The following is a 10176-nucleotide window of genomic DNA, read 5'->3' on the forward strand; positions in this document are numbered from 1 at the left end:
CCCTGCCTTTATAAGGTCTTCAAAACCAACAACAAACAGATTACCGACCATTCCAAATCCCACCGTACCTTCTCCGCTATGCAATCTGGTTTCCGGTCTGGTCATGGGTGCACATCAGCCACGCTCAAGGTCCTAAATGATATCATAACCGCCATCGGTAAGAGACAATACTGTGCAGCTGTATTCATCGACCTGGCCAAGGCTTTCGACTCTGTCAATCACCACATTCTACTCAGCAGACTCAACAGCCTTGGTTTCGCAAATGACTGCCTCGCCTTGTTCACCAACTACTTCTCAGACAGAGTTCAGTGTGTCAAATCGGAGGGCCTGTTGTCCGGACCTCTGGCATTCTCTATGGGGGTGCCACAGTGTTAAATTCTCGGGCCAACTCTTTTCTCTGTATACATCAATGGTGTCGCTCTTGCTGCTGGTGAATCTCTGATTAACCTCTATGCAGGTGACACCATTCTGTATACTTCTGGCCCTTCTTTGGACACTGCGTTAACTAACCTCCAGACGAGCTTCAATGCCATACATCTCTCCTTCCATGGCCTCCAACTGCTATTAAATGCTAGTAAAACTAAATGCATGCTCTTCAACCGATCGCTTCCCGCACTCGTCCTCACGTCCAGCATCACTACTCTGGACAGTTCTGACTTATATATGGACAACTACAAATACCTAGGTGTCTGGTTAGATTGTAAACTCTCCTTCCAGACTCACATTAAGCATCTCCAATCCAAAATTAAATCTAGAATCGGTTTCCTATTTCACAAAAAAAGCATCCTTCCCTCATGCTGCCAAACATACCCTCGTAAAACTGACTATCCTACCGATCCTTGACTTCGGCGATGTAATTTACAAAATAGTCTCCAACACTCTACTCAGCAAATTGGATGCAGTCTATCACAGTGCCGTCCATTTTGTCACCAAAACTAGCCACCACTGCAACCTGTATGCTCTCGTTGGCTGGCCCTCGCATCATATTCGTCGCCAAACCCACTGGCTCAAGGTCATCTAAGTCTTTGCTAGGTAAAGCCCCGCCTTATCTCAGCTCACTGGTTACCGTAGCAGCACCCACCCGTAGCACGTGCTCCAGCAGGTATATCTCACTGGTCACCTTCAAAGCCAATTCCGCCTTTCCTTCCAGTTCTTTGCTGCCAATGACTGGAACGAATTGTAAAAATCACTGAAGCTGGAGACTCATATCTCCCTATCTAACTTTAAGCACCAGTTGTCAGAGAAGCTCACAGATCACTGCACCTGTACATAGCCCATCTGTACATAGCCCATCCAACTACCTCATCCCCATACTATTTTTTTTGCTCCTTTGCTCCTTTGCACATTCATCTTTTGCACATCTATCACTCCAGTGTTTAATTGCTAAATTGTAATTATTTCACCACTATGGCCTATTTATTGCCCTACCTCCCTTATCTTACCTCATTTGCACACACTGTATATAGACTTTTCTATTGTATTATTTACTGTATGTTTGTTCATTCCATGTGTAATTCTGTGTTGTTTGTGTCGCACTGCTTTGCTTTATCTTGGCCAGGTCGCAGTTGTAAATGACAACTTGTTCTCAACTGGCCTACCGGGTTAAATAAAGGTGAAATAATTTTTTTTTAAAGTGTCAGTGTGCGTGAGTGTGTAGAGTCCTGTGAGCATGCATATAGAAACATTTCAATAAAATACAAGGATCCACTCAGATAGTTGGTGTAGCCATTTTGTTGGCTATTTAGCAGTATGCTTTGGTATTGGGTTTCTAATGGGTGGGAACTAACACCAATTCAAAATATTAATAGCTGCGCCATACAGGTTGCAAAATAGTTGGGAGGAGATTTTCGATTTAAATTATTTTACAAAATTCTTCCAACCAATAGAATATTATATGTATGGGGGGATCCAACCATCCCAGCTCTGCAGATTTTGCTGTGAGGAGACAGAATCACAAGATCACTTGTTTTGGTACTGCCCATACGTAGCTTGTTTTTGGTTGCAGGTTCAGGAATGTCTGGAAAAAAACATTTACTTGGCGCTAACTCTGCAAATAGCACTGCTGTGTGATATGAAAAGTCAAAGTCAGTCAATCAATAATACTCTTAGCATAGGTCTGTGTTGGAGGAAATTATAGTTGAAATGATTAATTATGTATACATTTAAATTAGAACCATTTATTTTAATACTATTGTGTTATGGTATGAAATGTATGGGTTCTTGGTTAAGCTGTTACTGAAAATGTAAGTAAAACGAATTAATTGTCTGTACCTTGCGGGTTTAAGGGAGAAAGGAGGGCATATATCTTTTCAGACAGATAAGAATGTTTGTTTGATGTTCCATTAGTGGAGGAGCAAATGTATTTTAGACAGATTGGAATGTTTGTTTTATGAGGGGAGTAGAAGAAGATCTCCAGACCTGAAGACACTGCGCTATTGTGGGGATCGGAGAGAGTGTGTGAAACTGATGACGTCACTTTATGTTCTCTCTTTAAAATCAAATGCTCTTTGTATTTTGGGTCAGTACTCATCAAGAATAAACGCTGAACTTGTTTTTAAGACTGGTCTCTTGCTATTTCATGCAAAATGATAAACTTACAACTTATTATGAAATAGATAAGAGTGTGAATTTGGTTTTGGCTACAAAACATATAGGAATTTAGAATTCCTCTAACAGTCTGTAACTTTAATTGACAATTTGTAGAAACTTTGAGAATAGAAAGGTTCAGAACTTTTGTGAAACATCCCAGCAGTGTAGAACATTTATGGCAGCTAGAAATCAAAAGTGGATGGTGTTCGGAGATAGATGGGAGGGGTTGAGGGTTGCTGAATGTTGCGACTAAAAACAAACAAAATATAACTAATGTACAATATACTGTCCGTGAAATGTATGTAGTATGTATGAGCCTGAAGTGGAAGCCTAAGTATTGTTCTCCATTGATTTACTCCAATTAGGGGAGGGGTGGCAAGGTTAGTGGAAAATAATACAAATATATTTACAGAAATATATATGGGTGATTGGAAGTGATGGAGACCATTACACTGATAGAAGCAATAATCTAGCTGCATAGTTAAAGCTGATCTACCTGCTAAAAAAGTAAAAAAACATTTAAATGTCACAGTGATTTCATGTAACTCTGGTGGTGTAGATCTGCTGGTAGAATACTCCTACATGATGACTCATTGGTGTTTTTGGGATATAAAGCAATTAAAGGATCTGTAACTGCATGTCAAAATGCATCTCGTCTTTCCTCTTATTAAAAAAAAACATTAATGCAACTATGATTGTAATGAATACTCAGGGAGAAAAGGGTGTAGATTCACACACAGAGCACAGCAGATGTTTATTAAGCCTTCGCAGGAAGGAAGGGTGGTCGCAGGCAGGCAATGGTCAAACACATGTAGGCATTCAAAACAAACAATACCTCACAACCATACAAACAGAAAGAACTGCATTAAATAGGGAGCTGATGAGACCAGGTGAGAAACAAACACAGGTGAAATCAATGAACAAAAATGAAAGACAGGCTACGTTCCAGAACACAAAGAAAAAGAACACAAGGTTGGCGAAGAAAAGAAAAGCAGAACCTTACAATGATGACATAGCTCATCTTTTTCCTTTGGGTAATGTTACATAAAATGTATTTCTATGGGTCAAGAAACCCATTAGACCTAATACCAACAAAAGACCAATAAAATACATTGAATTACAAAATCCCTCGGTCCTGTTGTACTAGGTTCTGCACTAGCCATGCATAATTAGAGATCAAGTCACCAAACCACTACTTTTTCTCCAAATGTCTTGCATTACCAAAACTTCCTCTAGTGTATGCCCTGCATCAATTGGAGAGAAAAACATAATTAGCTGAGAGAAAAGGGCACAGAAGACCTGCTGAGAAATGCTGTGTTTGTTGAGTTTCAACCACTGGTTATCCACATCTGAACATAGAAATATAATTACTGGCATGGGAAAACTAAATATGGCCGCCGGCCTATCCATCACAGAACATTGACTTGTAGTTTTGGTAATCATATTTCTATGAATGTGATTTCACAAGCTGGGCTAGACATGGCCACCCCCCTGTAGGGCTTCAACACTGCAAACGCTGTGGAGCGTGACAGTTGGCAGTGTTACCCGAATACACGATTCCCGCTTGGAAGCCATTTGATTGGAGAAACAACTGATGCTCTTGTTATTGGGTTTTCACTTCTACCACTCCAGTTTGTAATATTCTGTCATTTATGTCGTTGAGAGTGAGAGAGAGCGAGAGAACCTATCAACTCGCTCGGAGGGCCCTCCGTTATCACGTGTTCCTAGCGAAACTCTGAGGGTGACTTTCAGTGTCACGCCCTGACCTTAATTGTCTTTGTTTTCTTTATTATTTTGGTTAGGTCAGGGTGTGACAAAGGTGGTTTGTTTAGTTTTCGTATTGTCTAGGGGGTTTTGTATGTCAGGAGTTTACCTAGTCTAGGTGTTTATATGTCTATGGTTTCCTAGATTGGTTCTCAATCAGAGGCAGCTGTTTATCGTTGTCTCTGATTGGGGATCATATTTAGGTAGCCATATTCCTTGGGTATTTTGTGGGTTGTTATTCTATGTTTAGTTGCCTGTCTGCACTAGCCATACTAGTGTCACGGTTTGTTGTTTTGTATAGTTTGTTCAGTGTTTATTCTTCATTAAAAGAAGTATGTATTCATATCTTTCTCCATACAACGACCGTGACATCCAGAGAGTGGTGACTGGATCAATAAACCCAACAACTTCGGGACATACTCCTGACATGATGATGCAATTCGTGTTCTACTTTTAAATAATAAAACAAGCACAAAATTCCAATGAACAAATCCCCCTGTCATTAAATTTAACCTGTTACATGTCAAGACATATAATTAGGCACATCTCTCCACTATTTACTATGACATTGTAAGCTCCAAACATATGACAGTGCAGGATAGCACTTAGTTCTGAAGCCTTGCTGGTTCTGTCACAGTGGCTATCTGAGGGTCTAAGTATTACCTTTATTTAACTAGGCAAGTCAGTTAAGAACAAATTCTTATTTTCAATGATGGCCTAGGAACGGTGGGTTCTTGCCTGTTCAGGGACAGAACAACAGATTTGCACCTTGTCAGCTCAGGGATTTGAACTTGCAACCTTTTAGTTACTAGTCCAATTCTCTAACCACTTTGCTACCCTGCCGCCCCAGAATACACCCTCTATAATTTTCACTCCCTGAGCTTTGGGACACTTGTACAAATGGCGAAGGCGCACGTGAATGTGCAAATGGAGATAATATGATGCTTTAACCGTATTTGGAATAGCTGCTTTTCATTATTGGGCCAACTAGATAGTTCAAAATTCAAGGACAAATCCCTGTACATTTGTGTGAAAGAACCAGCACACACTAATGCTGCACATTACACTGTCTGGACTGTGGAGACAAGATAACATAACCTGCTTTCTATTGCTTTCCCTCAATGATATGAATTGACTCACCTTAGAGAGAAAACATAACTGATACCTTTTGTAAGTGGGGTTGTCAACCCGCCACTGCACTGAGCAGCATACACCATGGGGAATGTGTCTGAAGCTATTGTGTCTGAAGCTATTGTGTATTCAGATCATCCAGCTCCTTACACAATGCTGCAAGGTTTCACCTGAATTTTAGCATGGCACCTTCTCAGTGTGCCAGACACAACCCAATTCAGTGAGGCTCATAAATACAAATGAATATCACTTCAGCTTTTGTTTATGTTTTGTATCTGTGAGTCTCAGGGGTGGAGGCAATTTTAGTGGAGGATAATACAGGTAACTGACAAAATAAGGAAACACCAACATGGAGTGTCTTAATAGGGCATTGGGTCACCACAAACTAGAACAGGTTCAATGCACCTTGGCATAGATCCTACAAGTGTCTGAAACTCTATTGGAGGGATGTGACACCATTCTTTCACAAGAAATTTCATAATTTGTTATTTCTGGGGGTAGAAAGCGCTATCTCAGGAGCCGCTCCAGAATCTATCACAGGTGTTCAATTGGGTTGAGATCTGGTGACTGAGATGGCCATGGCATATGTTAACATAGTTTTTGAGATCCTCAACCATTCAGTGACCCCTCGTGTCCTATAGATGGGGGCAATGCCATCCTTTGGGGACATAGCCTAGGTAGACAAAATAATGGCCTGCCCAGCAATTTTATACTTGACCCAAAGCATGATGGGATGTAAATTGCTTAATTAAGTCAAGCACCTGCTTTCAATGTACTTTGTATCCATCATCTACTCATGTGTTTCCATTATTTTGGCAGTTACCTGTATGTGAAATACATTATAAACCAATCCACCTACGCCGCTGAAGATAGACTCTTAAAAGGCTCTATTGGATCCGTAGTGCTGAAGATACTCTTTAAAGCACGATTGACAATTAAGGCCGATTTTCCCATGTTCGCGGAGACTACATTCAAGGTAGGCTTAAACGCAGCATATGTCCTTCACACACACTTTTAGTGGAGGAATATATATATGAAATACACTATAATCCCATCCACCTGTGCTGTTGAAGATAGACAACCAAAGACTTGTCTTAAAGTTTAGTTATCAACAAAGTTTAAGCTTAGCTGTGTCAACACCAGTGAAGTGAGAGAAAAAAATGGAGCCTAGTTTTTGTTTTCATGAACAGGATATCTACATTGCCAAAAGTAATACCGTAGAGATCCATAAAACTGAGTGGGTATTCTGATCCTCACTGATGCATATTGATATGACACTGTTTTGATATAAGATTCCCTGACAGGGTTGTGCTTTGCATATGGTTAGCTACACATTCATGGTGCTTTGTATATCAGAATGTGTATGAAGAGTGGTACAAACACATTTAGTAAGAAAGGAGCCCTGTAGAATGGGATGAGCCAGTTGGCATACCAATGAGTGGGGCTTTTTTAGGTCTCACTTCCTGAGTCCCTGAGCATTTTAAGTCATCTGTCAAGCACAGTTCACCTGTGTACTTGGGAGGCTGAGTAGAGATTCTCAACTGAACATCACTTGGTCTCAAGATGTTGTCATCGTGACGTGGCTTTGATCTCTATGAACAAACCAGCTTTTATTTGTATTACTTTTATAAGTGGTGGAAAAAGTTATCTTGTGATACTTGCGTAAAAGTAAAGATACCTTAATAGAAAATGACTCAAGTAAAAGGGAAAGTCACCCAGTAAAAGTAAAAGTTTAAAAGTATTTGGTTTTAAATATACTTACAGTGCCTTGCAAAATAATTCACTCCCCTTGGCATTTTTCCTATATTGTTGGCTTACAGCCTGGAATTAAAATACATTTTTGGGGGTTTCATCCATTTGACTTACACAACATGCCTACTACTTTGAAGATGCAAAATATTTTGTGGGGTGAAACAAACAAGAAATAAGACAAAAAGCAGAACTTGAACATGCATAACTATTCATCCCCCCCCCCCCAAAATCAATACTTTGTAGAGCCACCTTTTGCAGTAATTATAGCTGCATGTCTCTTGGGATATGTCTCAGCACATCTAGCCACTGGGATGTTTGTCAATTCTTCAAGGAAAAACTGCTCCAGCTCCTTCAAGTTGGATGGGTGTAGAGCAATCTTTAAGTTATACCACAGATTCTCAATTGAAACACTTAAATGTTTCCCCTTAAACCACTTGAGTGTTGCTTTAGCAGTATGTTTCGGGTAATTGTCCTGCTGGAAGGTGAACCTCCACCCCAGTCTCAAATCCCTGGAAGACTGAACGCTCAATTTTAGTCTCATCTGACCAGAGTACCTTCTTCCATATGTTTGAGAAGTCTTCCACATGCCTTTTGGTGAACACAATGTGTTTGCTTATTTGTTTCTTTAAGCAATGGCTTTTTTTCTGGTCTCTCTTCCGTAAAGCCCAGCTCTGTGGAGTGTACAGCTTAAAGTGGTCCTATGGACAGATACTCCAATATGCGCTATTTACAGCTCTTTCAGGGTTATCTTTGGTCTCTGATTACTGCCCTTCTTGCCTGGTCCATGAGTTTTGGTGGGCGGCCCTCTCTTGGCAGGTTTGTTATGGTGTCATATTCTTTCCATTTTTTAATAATAGATTTAATGGTGCTCTGTGGAATGTTCAAAGTTTCAGATATTTTTCTATAACACAATCCTGATCTGTACTTCTCCACAACTTTGTCCCTGACCTGTTTGGAGATCTCCTTGGTCTCCATGGTGCCGCTTGCTTAGTGGTGTTGCAGACTCTGGGGCCTTTCAGAACAGGTGTGTATATATACTGAGATCATCTCACAGATCATGTGACATTTAGATTGCATACAGGTGGACTTTATTTAACTAATTATGTGACTTCTGAAGGTAATTGGTTTCACCAGATCTTATTTAGGGGCTTCATAGCAAAGGGGGTGAATACATATACACGCACCACTTTTCTGTTTGTAGACTTTTTTGAAACAGTTTTTTTTTTCATTTTACTTCACCAATTTGGACTATTTTGTGTATGTCCATTTAATGAAATCCAAATAAAAATCCATTTAAATTATAGGTTGTAATGCAACAAAATAGGAAAAACGCCAAGGGGGGTGAATACTTTTGCAAGGCACAGTATGTTAACTTTTCATCTGTAATATAAAATATCTCCCTTCTGCATGATGTCTTGATAAATATATTCATCCTATAAATATGTTCATCTTTTGAAGGTATTTCATAATTTAGATGCATGGTGTAATTCAGTCCATTAAAATGGTAAAGCATTTCAGCATCTACTTCGCCAAATATTGTTTTGAAGATTCAGTTATTTTCCACCCACAACCACTTCTCCAATACTATACACTGGTGAGAAAGAAAGAAAGAAACTGTTGTCAGTAATTGAGAGTCAAAATAAGTTATTTCATGAAAATGAGTTTGTTCTTTGAGTTATCGTCGAGGAAAGACTGATAAGGGGGACATGGGGGCTCAAATTGATAATGAGTGATGCTTGCTGGGTCAGCGTTCCCATTTCCATTTCGTCAATAGTGTGCCTCCCATATTTTACATGGTAATCCCTTCATTAAGCTGGGGAATGAGCGGGGCCTTCTAAAGATAAGTACCTACTTCAAAAGGTGACGTGAGACTTGTATTAATATGCAGGGGAGAAAAACAAAATACTTCTTCTTTGGATGTTTCATTTGTGTGAGAGGGAAAAAGAGAGGCAACATGTTTGCAGTGAGTGGTAGGGTCTTCTCACTGGTGCTCTGAGAGGTTTGTCAGATAGTACTACATAACATGTGTTTGGTATGTATGTATGCAACCTGTAACATTTGTGGTAACGGGGAATAGCATTCAATAGTATGCTTCTTACCATAACACAGGGGTGGTCTACCCTCCTCCTGGATAACTGGGGATGTAGGATTTTGTGCCTCACCCTTGTCATTCCTTGTTACAAGTACAAAATAACATTATTTCCATATATTTGCAACATTCACAAATCTCAATACTCTTGTCTTGCCCTCTGCTGACTGACTAATGGGTTATTGAGTAATTAATCAACTTCTAACGAGTCGACAGCAGATTTCCAAATGGGGTCTGAAATGAGTCTGAATGGCACACTTAAACATGCACTGTGACTCGATGTTCGGGACACTGCAATTAAAAATGCACTATCTGGTCCTCTCCTCCAATGATTCTCTTGGTGGAGGTGGATGACTCAGGGTTGTTTCCTTGCGAAGAGGAAAAACACGATACATTATCTGTCAAAAGTGAGCGCTTGCACGCCTTCGTTTTAAGATTGAAGTTTTAATGTCATGTGCTCAAGTACAGTGTAATGCCTTTCTTGCAAGCTTTAAATCCAACAATTCAGTAATAAATATCAATGTAGTACTAAAAATAATATAAGGTAGAACAGAAAGATGACAAATAGAAATATGAGAAGCTCTATCCAGGTTCAATTCCAGTAGCATATTTACAATGTGCAGGGATTCTGGAGTGATAGATGTAGATATTTATAGGGGTAAGGTGACTAGGCACCAGGGTATTAGATTAACAGAGAACCAGCAGTGTATATAGGATTATTGTACGTGAGTTTGAGTGTGTAGAGTCAGTAAAAGTGTGTGTATACGCGTGTGTGCATGTTGTGTGTGTGTGTTGGAGTGTCGGTGTGTGTGAGTGTGTAGAGTCCTGTGAGCGTGCATAGAGAAACATTG

Source organism: Oncorhynchus tshawytscha, linkage group LG02 (genome assembly GCF_018296145.1).
Source record: "Oncorhynchus tshawytscha isolate Ot180627B linkage group LG02, Otsh_v2.0, whole genome shotgun sequence".
Taxonomy (NCBI): Eukaryota; Metazoa; Chordata; class Actinopteri; order Salmoniformes; family Salmonidae; genus Oncorhynchus; species Oncorhynchus tshawytscha.